Here is a 17240-nt window from a genome sequence, read left to right on the forward strand (position 1 = left end):
TGTTTTCTTATGTTTAAGTAACCCCTGTGAGAATTTCACTCCAGCCTCAAAGGGGTTGCTACCAATAAGTTGACAAACATTGGTAGAATATTCATTTTATGTTACAAGTTTGCAGAAAATATTAATAGGTACAGCACATTTTTTGGGGGGGGGAGTCAGACATTTTCTAGAGAGACGCAACCTACCTGTTCATCTACCCAACCCAAATGAAAATCGAAAACAACCAATTCCAACTTGTTGAACCAATGAGCTTTATTGGAATTATATAGAGGAGTACATGAATGAGTTAGGAAATGAGTCTCAGGGACTCAAAGACAATTGCTATTCTGAAATTTAAAACCAGCATATGATACAGAATATGAGTATTGGACACTAGTAGCAAACTGCCTAGCTCTAGGCATATTTACAGGATAAAGAGCACCCTATCTTTGTGGCTCACTTTGTCAAATCCTCTTTTAAGAAGTATAATGTGTCTGAGTATCTTCATTTGAGTAAAGTATACCGAATGCTGTCAGTTTCATTAGCAAATTTGAGGCATGTATTTCATAGCTTCTCTTCGAAATAGATCATTTTAGTCTCCAAGAAACTTTATACAATTCCATACTCTTCTAGCTTCTCAACTGTGTTTTCATTATGATATAATTGAAAGTGAACAAGTAAAAACTTTTAATGAAATTTTTCCTTCATTGTCATACTTTCAGTTTCTCTCAGTGTAAACTCTGGGTAGTTTCTAAGATTTGAGCAGTAATTAATACCTTCACAAGTTTCATACACACACACACACACACACACACACACATATATATATAAATATATATATATATGTACATATACATATATATATGAATATATATATACTAGTTATCTACTCAAGTGTTGCAAACAATAGCACATGCCACATTTTTCCAGTGGACACATTTTTTTCTGTCTAAATATGTCCAGGTATTTTTTTAGATCTGAGATCTAAGTAAAGACCTTTCCTCATGCATTACATTTCTGTTTTTTTTTCCTGTATGCATTCTTCGATGTATTCTAATCAATGAGTCAACAGTAAAATATTTGTACATTTACTACAATTGTAAGGTCTCTCCTATATGTATTCCTTGATAAATTATAAGATAACCTCCCTTGAGAATGAATTTTTCTCATTTAGTTCATTCATGAAGTTTCATTACTGTATGAATTCTCTGATGTGTGCTAAGATTGTTTCTGGCAAAAGAATTCATCACATTCACTATATTTTTAAGGTTTTTCTCCTGCATAAATTCTCTAATGAATTCTAACACTGCTTTTGCAGGTAAGCACTTGTCTACATTTGTAAGGCTTCTCTCCTGTATGAATTCCCTGATGAGTAAGAAGACTAAATTTTTGGGTAAATCATATGTCACATTCACATTTGTAAGTTTTTTCTCCTACATGAATTCTCTGATGTTTTCTAAGATCGCATTTGTAGGAATAGCATTTTTTACATTCACTACATTTGTAAGGTTTCTCTCCTGTATGAACTCTGTGATGTAAATTAAAACTGCTTTTGTAGGTAAAGCATTTGTCACATTCACTACATTTGTATGGTTTCTCCCCTGTATGAATCCTCTGATGAACTGTAAGACTGCGTTTTTGGGTAAATTGTTTGCCACAATCACTACATTTGTAAGGTTTATTTCCTGTATGTATTCTCTGATGATTTCTAAGACGATGCTCCTTAGTAAAGTATTCGTCACATTCACTGCATTTGTAAAGTTTCTCTCCTGTATGAATTCTCTGATGAACTATAAGACTGCTTTTCCGGATGAAGCATTTGTCACATTCACTACATTTGTAAGGTTTCTCTCCTGCATGAATTCTCTGATGAAAAATAAGACTACATTTTTGGGTAAAGTATTTGCCACATTCACTACATTTGTAAGGTTTCTCTCCTGTATGAATTCGCTGATGAATTGTAAGATTGCTTTTCAGGGTAAAAGATTTGTCACATTCACTACATTTGTAAGGTTTCTCTCCTGAATGTATTCTCTGATGAATTCTAAGACGATATTTCTTGGTAAAGCATTTGTCACATTCACTACATCTGTAAAGTTTTTCTCCTGTATGAATTCTTTGATGAATATTCATATCACTTATGAAGGTAAAGCGTTTGTCACAATCACTGCATTTATAACCTTTCTCTCCTGTATGAATTCTTTGATGAATGATAAGACTGCGTTTCTGGAAAAAGCCTTTGTCACATTCACTACATTTATAAGGATTTTCTCTTGTATGAATGCTCTGATGTCTTCTAAGATCACCTTTACGGGTAAAGCATTTTTCACATTCACTACATTTGTAAGCTTTTTCTCCTGTGTGTATTCTATGATGACTCCTAAGGCCACTTTTGAAGGTAAAACATTTGTCACATTCGCTACATTTGTAAGGTTTTTCTCCTGTATGAATTCTCTGATGTTTTCTAAGATCACCAATTTGGGTGAAGCATTTGTCACATTCAATACATTTGTGAGGTTTCTTTCCTGTATGACGTCTCTGATGTTTTCTAAGATAACTGTTGTGTGTGAAGCATTTGTCACATTCACTACATCTGTAAGGTTTCTTTCCTGTATGATTTCTCTGATGAATAATAAGACTGTATTTTTGGGTAAAGTGTTTGCCACATTCACTACATTTGTATGGTTTCTCCCCTGTATGAATTCTCTGATGAATTGAAAGACTGCCTTTTTGAGTAAAGTGTTTGCCACATTCGCTACATTTATATGGTTTACTTCCTGTATGTATGCTCTGATGATTTCTAAGACGATACTCGTCAGTAAAGCATTTGTCACATTCACTGCATTTGTAAAGTTTCTCTCCTGTATGAATTCTCTGATGAACTATAAGACTGCTTTTCCGGATGAAGCATTTGTCACATTCACTACATTTATAAGGTTTTTCTCCTGCATGAATTCTCTGATGAATAATAAGACTACATTTTTGGGTAAAGTATTTGCCACATTCACTACATTTGTAAGGTTTCTCTCCTGTGTGAATTCGCTGATGAATTCTAAGATTGCCTTTCAGGGTAAAAGATTTGTCACATTCACTACATTTGTAAGGTATCTGTCCTGTGTGAACTGTCTGATGCTGTCTAAGCTTGCATTTCTTGGGAAAGCATTTGGCACATTCACTACATTTGTAAGGTTTCTTTCTATTATAAGTTTGTTTGAGCATGAATTTTTGTTTAGAGTCAAAAACTTTATCAAGCTCTGTACCATTGTATTCTTTCTTTCCTCTGAGGTTTCGCTGAGTTAAGCCCATGGTAGAGCATGAAGTTAAACAGTTTACACAGTTTTTACATTTGCAAGGTTCTCTGTTGTTTCCAGTTTCATTTCTGCTTAGGTTTGATGATTCAACCGATGTATCCCTGAGGTTAGTTTTATAAGGTGTACTTTGGATGGATTCATGAATGATTTTGCCAAGCTCATGACATTTATAAGACTTCCCTTGGATATTTACATGCTTCTGGACAATATGCTGTGTGTCTCGATCCAAGATGTTCTCATATTTTTGACACCTGAAATGATTCTCTAAAAAGAAAGTACAATTAGAGTTGGCAGGAATTAGCGGATAAGTAAGACAATATCCCATGTTCTCTGAAAATTTCTAATGTAAATTAGTGATTCTCAAGGATAGAGCTCTCAAAAGTCGTCTTTCTGGTTTCACAATCACCACATAGATTCTTAGAACAACCTCAAATCTCATCGAATGATAGGAAAACAGTAGCCTTCTATTTCTTATTTAAACACTGTGCTTTGCAGAAGCTAAAGAGTAGGTGATAGAGGAGTAAAGGGCTCTGAGAACGTATCTCTCTAAAGGATCCTGTAAAGAAATGTTTCTCTATTCTCTTGATTATATTTTGTGACAGAGTAGTATAGTGTGCCTTTGGTCAGCTAGGAACTCATTATGAAATCCACATTGGCATGGAACTCATGATACGAAAGCCATGCTGTACCAAATTAAACATAGAAACAATAGGTCAAAATTAAATAAATATGCAAGAAGAAAATTCTCTATTTAGAACCTCCTGCATTTTAAAAATTCATAAGCAATTCAAGACCAATTATCACAGGTATGGCAATATGTTTTCTTGCTCTGAATATTCAATTGTTTTTGAACTTTGAAGTTTGATTAAAAGTCTATATGATATTTTAAGAGAGAACACAGAATACAACACTAGATCCTCTTCCAAAGAATGGAGAGAAATATAAAGGAAACATAATGAAGAACTTATGTTGGTAGCCAGAATTTCCCTTATTCTGGGAGTCTCTAGATATGTCTGAGTGTTTATATAAGCACACAGTAGGTAATTTCAAATAATGAGTCAGGAATTCTTAAAAAAAAATGTTCTTACCCACAAAACCCAGATTTTTGTAATTCTCCAACATCACATCCATGTACAACACCCTCTGAGCATAGTCAAGACGTTCCCATTCTTCCAGTGAGAAGTCCACAGCCACATCCTTGAATGTTATCTGACCCTGTAATGAAAAACTATCCATTTACCATGTGCTTCTGGATGAAAGTGTTTTCCTAGGGAAAAAAGAACTAAAGAGTAGGAGACATGTAATTGAAAGATCCCACGCAGAGAGACCCTTACTCAAGTCTTGGGAAATCGCGGACCCCAGACACAGAGAGACCATTTTGGATGTAATAAGCAAAGGTGAGGTTTATTACGGAGACCTATTACAGAGATCTCCGGGCCGACACATATCCCACGCAGGAGACAGAGGTATCGACCCCGAGAGGCTGGGAAAAAGAGTATTTAAAGGCAGAGGCTGTGAGCACCAGGGGATGGGGGATGTCAAAGGGGAATGCACCACAAGTTACAAGATTGTTTTATGGCTCTAGGAGATAAGGGGACGCCAGAAGGTTTTATGGCCCCCTGGTTCCTGGAACAGAGCTACTAAATCAGGAGAAGGGTAGGGTCTTCAGGTCCTCATTATTTTTAAAAGTTTGTCAAAATTGATGGAGCATTTGTATTTGAAACACCTCTGGTTAGGCTTGGGCTGCCAGGTTTCCTGGAATGCTCTCTGTAGGACACAATGGCTAGAAAGCACAAGTAGGGGCTTATCAGGGTCTGGAGGACATCTGGTTAAAGTATGACTCTGAGTAAGCTGGGGGGATGTCTCTGGATGGTTTATGGGTCAGTCCTCGATAGCCTGAGCTGGTTTTTGCATTCCTTTTCTTTATCTTTATGGCCTGCTCTTCCTGGCGGCAGGGCTTAGCCCTGAGTTTGTGGCTTTTGGGGCTAACTCTTTTAATTTTATATTTCTAAACCTAGAATTCGTATAATTCTCTTTTCATAATAAGTATAAGTCATAGCAAATATTCAAGGACAAACATCTATAGGTGCTATAGAAATGTGTGAGAAGTTAAGCATTGCTGGAGTTATTAGATAGTGCACAGAATGACATACTATATTACGTACATTCCTAAAGTCTCTCTCCATCATGAATTTTCTGACGTTTTCTAAGATCTTAGCAACCAATAAACATGCCACCATCACTTCATTTTAAAAATTTTTGTGGTTTGGATTCTGTAATCCTTAATTATCTACCAGCACCCACATGAATTAAACAATAGAGTTTTATTTCTAGTCCTTTAAAATCTAATTCTCTCTTCTAATTTCTATAGGCTGGAGGAATATACAGCACACATACATACATTCAGGCAAATGTACAAACATATATGAAGAAAAACTGAAATTTAATTTTAATAAAGTATGTTACCTAAAATAGTCATAGTCTTTATTTCCCTTTTCTCTGCAACAGGATTACATAATAGAATCATAAACATCAAACTTTCAGGGAACATAACACACCGTGTAAGGTCTAGATGCAGGAATGTTCCATTATGAAGTATAGGGCTGTTATTAAACAGGATTCTAGTGTCATAGCACAGATGGTCAAGACATAACGAGTAAGACTGTGCTTTAAAATTGTATAGCTGTCAGCCTTGCTCTACTATGGACATGGTATCAATCCTGTCTGCAGCTGGATCTCATCGGAGTCTATCCTAAAATACTTAGTTGACATCCTGAGGCCTATGTACAATGCTGCACCATGTCCAGATCAAAGAGGTAGAATGTGAAATGCAGGATTGTTGGATGAATTAAAACCACAGCTTTTTCTTTAAACAGAAAAAGAGTGCAATATTAATGAACACACTTAACATTCCAAAGGAAACACAATCAAGTACTTTGTAAAGATGTTTTATGAGATTATATTCACACCAGTAAAATGAGTAAACAAAAACTGTATTAAAGAGTATTAAAATTATTTAAAGGTTTTTCAAAGTGGACATATCCAATACACATAATAACAATTCCATAACTTTCATATGGTCTTTTACTACAGAATAATTAGACATGTATGTGTAAATAACTGGTATATGTAACAATGCACTCAGATGAAGTACAACAATTTCCATTGATCAAATTGTGTTTTAAGTTGATGTAATTAAACTAACTTTTTAAAATATATTATTGCTTGTGAGATTGACTTAAGTGAATATTTAAACCTTCTAATTTTAACTTTCTTGTCTTTTCTTTCTATGCCCATCGCTGCTAACTACCAGGCCTGACTTCAGTCCCAAGAGCTTGATGCTGAATTCATGGATTCAGGGGTATAACATGTCATTTATAAAAACATGCAGATGATCACTTATATACTTAATCACAAAATAAAATATATTGTACAAAAAGCAGCACTACGACCCTTCACAGTTTTTCCCTATATAATACATAGCTTACAAGAGAAGAAAAACACAGGAAGGATGGAGCATTCTTCCCATTAAAGAACAGAAGAAACAAATTAAGAGGGACATTCACAAATACTTGAAATTTCATGGCTTATAAAATGCCAGGACAATACTCTCCAGAAGAATTTTACTAATATATTCCATGTGCTTCAGTACAAAGGTCCATATTGCAATGTTTATACTACTTCTAAAAAATTGAACAAAGGACAAAAAGGAAATAATCATCTGCATATTGAGAACTGACGCCACTGAGCACTGGGCAGACTTTTCCAACAAATTTCACGTGTTGACACACCCATGATCACTCTGTGACATAAAATGCCAAAAAGAGATACCAGAATACTGCAATCTGCATCTCCTCACAAACCCATCGATGTTATGGTGAGAAAAAGCCACATATTCTTTACATCATCTATGCCTCAAAGGAACTGAAATAGTTATTTGGATTCAAGACCGGGTGTGTATTCTAATTCTTCTCTTCCATATGCTCTATACTTCCATACATTGCTCAATGATGTCAGTGTCCATGTATTTGCAGATCAACATTCATAAAGTTGTTTCTGCAAACCTGACTATTCCGGAAATGCAATTTATGTGGCATAGGAAACCTTCCTTTCCCACTAATATTAAAGGACACAGGTCCATGCAGTGTAGAAATTAGTCATCAAGATATTATTTGAGCACCATCTACAATACATTCTCTATCAGAACTGCAGCTCTTTAATCCTTGGAAACTCATGTCCTCACAGTATAAAATCCAGTAAAAATACAATAGGACAAGTATGTGCTTATCCCATTTGATGTAAAAGATCTAAAGGATTAAGTTTGATCACTGGAGAAGAAAAGAGATGAATTACAGACACCAAATACTTTCAATAACTTTACCAGAGGTAGACAGCTAAAGTCTCAAATGGTTTAAGTAATAATAGGAATTTCAAAGAAATGTGGACAGGACACTGACCTGAGGAGCATTTTCAAGAGAAGCATTCATTCTTCTTGTTACTTTTCTCTGAAAAATTCAAAGCTAAAATAAATACAACTCTATTATAAATAATACTAAACCACTTAAAAGACAGAAAAATGAAAATGATACCAGAGAACTTCCTACATTCCTACATAAAGGAGAGCATGGAATGATGTATGCAATATGGCAATGAAAATGACTACAATCTGAGGCTTTTTCTAACCTCAACAGGCACCAGGCAGAAACACAGAGCACATACATACCTGTTATAAAACATTACTGCTCAGAATTATTTTTGTAAACTTTTGAAGGTCTAGAGTCGGAGGCAAATGGCTACTGGGGACTCAAATGGATGCCTAGCAGTAAATGGAGGTTCATTAGTCATCAAACTAAAATATAGTATCTGACCCTTAGGGCACATTTCATTTCTTTCTACCTTGCAGACACAGTACCTCTATTTTCCATGTGTGTCCTGCTGTCTTGCTGTACAGACACAGATTCAGTCCACCAAATATATTGATTTTTCAAACTGATAAATCATCACCACGTCAAATTACAGTCATTTTCTTCATCATCTACAAAGGCTTTACATTGTTCCTGAGGTCAAATGTACCTTTTCAATTACTCTTCCTTTCAATGAGGAATTCTTTTCTAAGATGCATGCACACTTTTGTGTGAGAATATTGATCACTAAATCCATGTGAACGCAGTTATAAGTAGAATATTACAATTCAGGACACATCTGTATTTAAATGGAATGTCCATGTGCTAAATGTTCTAAGCCAGTGGTCTAGGCCTTTCTAATGCTGCAACCTTTTAATACAGTACAAGGAACTCATGAATTGATATTTGTACATGTGGCAGACACACATGTAGGTTGATGTAGCAGTGGCGCATCCTAAGACTATTAGAAATACATGATTAACAGTGGTCTTAGGTGACCCCTGTGAAAGAGTCAATTGACCCTCCAAGGGGTCACGATCGTCACGTTGAGAACTGTTCTAGACAATGCCAAGGGAGCATTATCAAGAAGCAGGCATGGTAGAAACTCTCTGATGGTTGCTACTCATAAGAGGATATGCATAGAGATAAAGTGAATCACTTCAGGGTATGTTCTTGGGAGGATTCATTCATTATGTCAGATCTATCAAAATTCTACAATGGATGAAAACATCTTCCTCAATATGCATAAATCTGTATATTAGTATTGTTCTAGGCAGCTCTTAGGTCCTCAATTATTAATTAATAAATATGACTCAATTGAGACCCTTCAGTACCTGGCTGTTAATTCCACATGAAAGCAAAAATGTATGACATAGATCTCCTGTCATGTATACCTATACATATGCATTCACACACAGGCATAAAAATACACGTATAAATACATACATATATACATATGTTTATGTATGTCCCCAAAATAGGAACTCATTCTGAATGTTAAAATATTATTTCAAAAAATGATCATGACCATTATACTAGCATATATGCAACTCTTTTTATGTATTCTTAAGTTTCTCTCATGTCAAATAATTCTCTAGACATTTAACAGACACTTGGATGGTATCTTTCTATGCCAATGCCCAGGTAGTTTAGTGTGACAGTGGTAAAGAGTAGGTGGTTAGCATACTGTGGAAAGTCAAACCATATTAATGAACATTGAGGAGAAAAATGATGATTTTTCTAGGAGCAAGTGGGTATCAATCTTTTATGTCATAAAACTAGGCCAGACAAGAGCAAGTGTTGACACAGCATCTCCACACTAACAATGTTTGAAGACTGTACAAACTGAGAAATGAATTCTCCAATACTTTTGGAAAAATCTATAATTATCTTGCACAGAGGATACTGCAGAACACTGAAAGAAAAGAGATGTTAGACAGCCGTCACACAAAGCTGACTTTACCCTGACTTAAAAAAACCAGATGAATAAAAAAAAACTTATGAAGGAACAAAATCATAGACCAGTTAAAAGGGTGTACACTGACGAAAAAGATTCTCTTTAATGGATAGAGAAAGGGGACAAGTTGATTTCATGCCAATGATGTAAGAGTGTTTCAAGACCAAAAGAAAAAATTCAAGACACAAAATACATATAATCATTGAGAGAAGACAGCCAACCCTGTCAACATATTCATGAAAGACCCAAGGCAAAACGTCACATTGGCTCACTATGAAAGCACTGAAGAATATGAAAACAGAAGGAACAGACCTCAGCATAATTAGATAGTAGCCAACATCCTAACCCATCACTACATAATTTAAAGACAACCTCCATCATTCTTCTGTACTCAAAAGAAAAGAATGTGCAATGCCTTTAAACTAACTCATAACAGTGTATCAGTGTTTATCAAGAGCAAGTAAGACTTAGAACATTTTGCATGAATAAGAAAACAAGGATGCATGTTTTCTGAAATTATAATTTCTGAAACATGATTTTTCAATTCAACAACTACAAACATCCCCCAAGGTATCTCCAATCTGATAATACTCTTTTCTAAATTTTATTTTTCTTGAATATTTTATTTATTTACATTTCAAATGTTATCACCTTTCTTCCCTCTCCCATACACCCTCCCCCTCTCATAATCTCTCCTGCTCCTCCTCCCCCTACTTCTATGAGGATGCTTCCACTCCCACCCACCCACTCTTACTTCAACACCCTGGCATTTCCCTACATTAGGGAAAGAAGCCTTTACAAAGCCAAGGGCTTTTCATCCTATTGATGCTGGACAATGTCATCCTCTGCTACATATGTGATTGAAGTCATGGGTTCCTCAATGTGTACTCTTTGGTTGCTTTAGTCCCTGGGAACTCTGGTGGGGTTTGGTTGGTTGATGTTGTTCTTCCTATGGTGTCGTAAAACCCCTTCAGCTCCTTCAGTCTTTCCTCTAACTCCTCCATTGGGGTCCCCTTGTTCAGTCAATGGTTAGCTGCAAGCATACTCATCTGTATCAGTAGGGCTCTGGCAGAGCCTCTCAGGAGACACCCATGCCTGGCTCCTGTCAGTAAGCAAGTCTTGGCATCAAAAACAATGATTGGGTTTGGTGGCTACATACAGAATGGATCCCCAGGTGGGGCAGTCTCTGGGTAACCTTTTCTTCAGTCCCTCCTTCACTCTTTGTCCCTGTATTTCCTCCCATGGATATTTTGTTTTTGCTTCTAAGAAAAAATCAAACAACCACATTTTGGCCTTCCTTATTCTTAAGCTTCATATGATCTATGAATTTTTTCTTAGGTATTCCAAGCTTTTGGGCTAATAGCCACTTAACAGTGAGTGCATTCCATGTGTGATCCTTTGTGACTAGGTTTCCTCAGTCATGATATTTTCTAGGTCCATCTATCTGCCTATGAATTTCATGAAGGTATTGTTTTTAATAGCTGAAAACTACTCCATTGTATAAATGTACCACATTTTCTGAATCCAATCCTCTGTTGAAGGACATCCGGATTCTTTCCAGCTTCTGGCTATTATAAAGAAGGCTGCTAAAAACATAGTGGAACATGAGTCCTTATTATATGTTGGAGCTTCTTTTGGGTGTATGTCCAGGAGTTTCATAGCTGGATTCTCAGGTAGTACTAGGTTCAGTTTTCTGACGAACCACCAGAACGATGTCCAGCTTGCAATTCCACCAACAATGGAGGAGTGTTCCTCTTTCTTTACAACCCCACTACCATGTATTGTCATCCAAGTTTTTGATCTTAGCCATTCTGACTGTTGTGAGGTAGTATCTCAGGGTTATTTTCATTTGTATTTCCCTGATGACTAAGGATGTTGTACATTTGCTATTCTTTAGCTGAGAATTCTTTTTTTAGCTCTGTGCCCTATTTTTAAATGGGATTATTTGATTCTCTGGAGTCTAACTTCTTGAATTCTTTGTATATGTCAGATATTAGCCCTCTATCGTAAGTAGGATTGGCAAAGATATTTTCTCAATGAATCTTTAATTTCTTTCTTTATTTCTTCTTTGACCAATTTATCACGGAGTAGAGAGTTGTTCAGCTTCCATGAATATATGGGCTTTCTTTTGTTATTGTTCTTATTGAAGTCTAGACTTAGTCCATGAGATTATATGCATGGGATTATTTCAGTCTTCTTGTATCTGTTGAGGCCTGTTTTGTGACCAATTATATGGTCAGTTTTGGAGAAGTTACCATGAGGTGCTGAGAAGAAGGTATATTCTTTTGTAATAAATATTCCAGAGGATTTATCCAGAAACAATTTAGGAGACATTAGACAATCTATACAGGAGAGAAGCCTTATAAATGCTATGAATGAGAAATCCTTTACTATTAACTCAGCTCTTAGATTACACCAAAACATTCATACAAATGAGAAACTTTACAAATGCAACGATGAGGCAACAACAGGAAACATCTGCCTCCACCTATGTTCTCTGCTTTCACCCTGAGCCTTCTGGGCCAAGACAAGCTGCCCTGAGCAATCTCAGGGAGACCTCAATTCTGCTACCCCTACTTGCATTAGACCTGCAGATCCTGAACCATACATGTAAGCTTCCTTTCCCGTGCCCATGTTCCATGTTGGCTGAGCCCTCTCAGCCAAGCCAAGATGCCCTTAGCAGCCTGTTATCCCAGAAGGTCCTCCATTCTCCCACCACCTCTGCTCTATCCTCATGAGACTCTTTCAACATACAGGTAAGCTTCCCTTACTCCGCCCTTCTTATCTATTCACCGAGCCCTCGGGGCCAAGCTAAGATGCTCTAAGCCTCTCCCCACATCTTCCACAAACCTGAACATCCTGATCCATACAGGTAAGCTTCCCTTTCTCCTTTCATCTTCCCTCCTTGCTGAGCCCTCTGGGCCTAGCCAAACCGCCCAGAGTATCCTGCTATTCCAGGAAAATATCCATTCTTCCATTACATCTCACCCCCATCTTCATCAGATCTGAGTCTCCTGAACCACACAGGTAAGTTCCCTTCCCCCATCCATCTTCCCTGCTCTATGAGCCATCCTAGTCATGCCAAGCTGTCCTGAGCAGCTTGCTGGCACAGGGGACACTTCCTGAAATACACAGATCAAGGATACCCATCAGAGGCTTGCCATACCAGGACCATCAAGATTCACCACATCCCAGTACCTACTACAAGAACATCTAGTGAGCAAAACTATCCTAAAAGCTAAAGGCCCTCTTATGAACACAATCAGTAAAAGCCAGGGCAATAAAAATACCTAAAAAGTATAATTAAACCAGTACAGCAAGCCTTGGATAAACAACATAACCAAAACCAAGGAAATGACCTAAAATCTAATCTTAGAAAGATGATAGAGGCCTGTAAAGAAGAAATGAAAAAAAAAAAAAACTTTAAAGAAATACAGGAAAATACAATCAAGCACATATAGGTCTTTAAAGAGGCAACAAATAAATACCTTAAAGGAAGAAATGAAACTACAATTAACCAGGTAAAAGAAATAAGTAAAACTGCAAGATCTGAAAGTGAAAATATAAGCAATAAAGAAAACACAAAATGAGGAAATCCTGGAGGTGGAAAACCTAGGGAAGAGAACAGGAACAACAGATGTAAGCATCACCAACAGAATACAGGAGATGGAAAAGAGACTCTCCTGGAAAAGATACAATAGAAAAAATTGATACATTAGTCAAACAAAATGTTAATTCTAAAAATTCTGGCCAAAAAAATCAAGGAAATTTGGGCTACCATAAAAAGACCTAACCTAAGAAAAATTGGAATAAAAGAAATTGCAGACTCCCAGCTCCAAAACACAGAAAATATTATCAAAAAAATCATAGGAAAAAACTTTCACAACCTAAAGAAAGCAATGCCTATAAACTTATGGGAAGCTTATAGAGCACTAATTAGACTGTACCAGAAAAGAAAATCCTCCTGCCACATAATAATCAAAGAACAACACATATAGGATAAAAAAATATTAAAAGCTTCAAGGGGAATAGACCAGGTAAAATAAAAAGGCAGACCTATCAGAATTACACCCCACTTCTTGACAGAGACTCTAGAAGCCATTAGGGCCTGGAGAGGTATCTTGCAATCTCTAAAAAACAATAGGTGCCAACCTAGACTACTAGACCCAGAAAAACTCTCAATCACCTTGGATGTAGAAAACAAACTACTTCAACACAAATCCAAATTCAAACATATCCAGATCAATTGGAAATACTAGAAGGAAAACCTCAACCCAAAAGGAAAACACAGGAAATAAGTAATTCCATACAAGCAAAACCAAGGAAACCACATAGAAAGGAACACACACACACACACACACACACACACACACACACACACACACACACATTAATAGCACCGACACCAAAATAACAGGAAATAACAGGCACTGGTCACTAATAGACTTTCAACATCAATAAACTCAATATCCTAATAAAAATAGACAAGCCAACAGAATGGATGTGAAAACAGTATACATTATTCTGCTCAACACAAGAAACACATCTCAGCAATAAAAAATAAGCATAACCTCAGTGTAAAGGGCTGGACAAAAAGGTTTCCAACCAAATGGACCCAAGAAGAAAGCTGAAGTAGGAATTTTTTTAAATATATTTCTTTACTTACATTTCAAATGTTATTACATATCCCAGTTTCCTTTTAAATAAGCCCCCATTGCCTCCCCTTCCCGTCCCCTATACATTCCCCTTACTGCCCCCCAATATTCCCCTGCACTGGGAGTTCAATCTTGGCAGGACCAAGGGCTTCCCTTTCCACTGGTGCCCCAACAAGGCTATTCTCTGTGAAGTAGCCATTTTTAATATGTAATAAAATAGAATTTCAACCAAAATTAATCAAAAGAGACAGGGAACAACACTTCATACATATCAGAAGAAAAATCTACCAAGATGATTTCTCAATCCTGAACATATATGCTCCAAACACAAGGTACCCACATTTGTAAAAGAAACATTTTTAAAGGATGCTTCCACTCCTTCTGAAAAGGGGAAACAAAAATATTCATAGGAGGGGATATGGAGGTCAAGTTTATAGTAGAGACTGAAGGAATGGCCATTCAGAGCCTGCCCCACATGTGAACCATATATATACAGCCACCAAAACTAGATAAGATTGATTAAGCTAAGAAGCACATGCTGACAGGAACTGGATATAGATCTCTCGTGAGAGACATAACCAGACCATGTCAAATAAAGAGGCAAATGCTAGCAGGAAATCACTGAATTGAAAACATGATCCCCTTTGGGATAATTAGAGAAAGGATTGAAAGAGGTGAAGGGGCTTGCAACCCCATAAGAACAACAATGCCAACCAAACAGAGCTTTTGGGGACTAAACCACTACGGAAAGACTACACATGGACTGACCCAGGGCACCAACTGCATATGTAGCAGAGAATAGCCTTGTTGGGCACCAGTGGAAGGGGAAGCTCTTGGTCTTACCAAGGTTGGACGCCCAGTGCAGGGGAATATATGGGGTGGTGGTAAGTGTGGATGGATGGAGCGGGGAACACCCTTATGGGGAAAGGGGAGGGGATATGGAGCTTATGGACAGGAACACCAGGAAAGGGAGTAACATTTGAAATGTAAATAAAGAAATATATACAAAAAAAAATTGCTAAAGCTTAAAGAGCACATGGAATCCCACACATTAATAGTGGGAGACTTCAACATCTGACAGGTCGTCAACACAAAACCTAAACAGAGAAATAATGAAACTAACAGACATCATAAATGAAAGGGACTAAACAGACATCTATAGAATATTTTACCCAAACACACACATACACAAAAAACACCTTCTTCTCAGTACCTCATGGATCTTTCTCCAAAATTCACCATAGAATAGGTCACAAAGCCAGCCTCAACAAATACAAGAAAATTGAAATAATGCCTTGCATCTTATCAGAACACCATTCATTAAAGCTGGACTTCAACAACAACAAAAACGCCAGAGGCACAGCATACCCATACTAATGGGACACAATGAAAGCACTGCTAAGAGCAAAATTCAAAGTACTAAGTGTCTCCATAAAGAAATTAGAAAGTTCTTATAGGAACAATTTTAAAGAACAACCTGAAAGCTACAGAAAATTAAAAATACAAGCAAGGAAAACAAAGAGGAGTAGAGGACAGGAAAAAATCAGGGCTGTAATCAATCAGATAGAAACGATGAAAACAATACAAAGAATCAATAAAACTAAGAGTGGGTTCTCTGAGAAAATCACCAAGATGGACAAATCCATAGCTAACCTAACAAGAGACAGAGTGTCAGTGTCCAAATAAACAAAATCAGTAGTGAAAAGGGAGCCACAACAATAGACACTGAGGAAATTCAAAGAATCATTAGGTCTTACTTCAAATACCAGTCATCCACAAAACTGGAAAATCTTAATGAAATCGGTAATTTTTCTAGACAGGTATCACTTACCAAAGTAAAATCAAGATCAGGTAAACTACTTAAACAGTCCAATAAACCCAGAAAAAAAAGAGAGAAGTAGTCATTAAATTTTTCCTAGCCAAAATACAAGGCCCAGGGCCAGATGGTTTTAGTGCAGAATTCTATCAGACTTGCAAAGAAGTGTTAATACTGAGAGTTCTCAAACTACTCCATATAATAGAAAGCAAAGGAACACTGCCAAACTCATTCTATGAGGCCAAAGTCACCTTGATACCTAAACCACACAAAGGATCAACAAAGAAGGGGAAGTTCAGATTGATTTCTCTTATGAACATTAATACTCACAAACTGAATCCATGAACACATCAAAGACATCATCCCTCAAGATCAACTAGGCTTCATCCCAGGGATGCATGGATGGTAAAATATACGGAAATTCATCAACGTAAACCACTATATAAGCAAACTGAAAGAAAAACAATCACATGATTATTTTACTAGATGCTGAAAGAGCCTTTGATAAAATGTAACACCTGTTCATGTTAAAGGTATTAGAAAAATCAGGGATACAGGGCATATACCTAAACATAATCAAAGAAATATACAGCAAGCCAATACCAAACTTCAAATTAAGTGGAGAGAAACTTGGGACCTTGTTAGTCTCAGAGTGTGAACCACCAACAAAAGAATATACACAGGCTGGACATAGGCATCCTCACTCACATGCAGCAGATGTCATGTGTGTAACAAACAACTGGAACAGAAGCTGCCCAGAAAGCTATTGCCTGTGCGTGGGATATATTCTTCTAGCTGGGTTGCCTTGTCTGGTCTCAGTGGGAGAGGACGCTCCTAGACTTGCAGAGACTTGAAGTACTAGAGTAGGGGAATACCCTGTGTGGTCCCCACCTGCTCAGAGAAGGGGAAAGAGGACATGGAAAGAATTGTGGGAGAGGGTGACTGGGTGGGAGACAGTGAGCAAGATATAAAGTGGATAGGTTAAAAAATAATAAATGAAGTAAAATTTAGAGAGAATTATCTTAGGACACATCAGACAATTCATTCAAGAGATAAACTTTATAAATATACTGGATGAGAGAAGTCCTTTCAGTTGGTTCAGCTCTTAGAAGCCATCAG

General features: G+C 36.9%; 1 pseudogene across 1 annotated transcript in view; it reads right to left on the reverse strand.

The window, feature by feature from the left end:
* Positions 1–227: 227 nt before the first annotated feature.
* The window catches only part of Znf845l-ps1 (zinc finger protein 845 like, pseudogene 1), a 37367-nt pseudogene continuing 20354 nt past the window's right edge, over positions 228–17240 (reverse strand). Inside the window, exons 4-6 of the transcript XR_005498278.2 lie at positions 7748–7795; positions 4379–4505; positions 228–3554 (exon numbers count right to left, since the gene is read on the reverse strand). The product of XR_005498278.2 is annotated as a zinc finger protein 845 like, pseudogene 1 (transcript). The remainder of the gene's footprint in view (positions 3555–4378; positions 4506–7747; positions 7796–17240) is intronic.

This window comes from Rattus norvegicus, chromosome 1 (assembly GCF_036323735.1).
Source record: "Rattus norvegicus strain BN/NHsdMcwi chromosome 1, GRCr8, whole genome shotgun sequence".
NCBI lineage: Eukaryota > Metazoa > Chordata > Mammalia > Rodentia > Muridae > Rattus > Rattus norvegicus.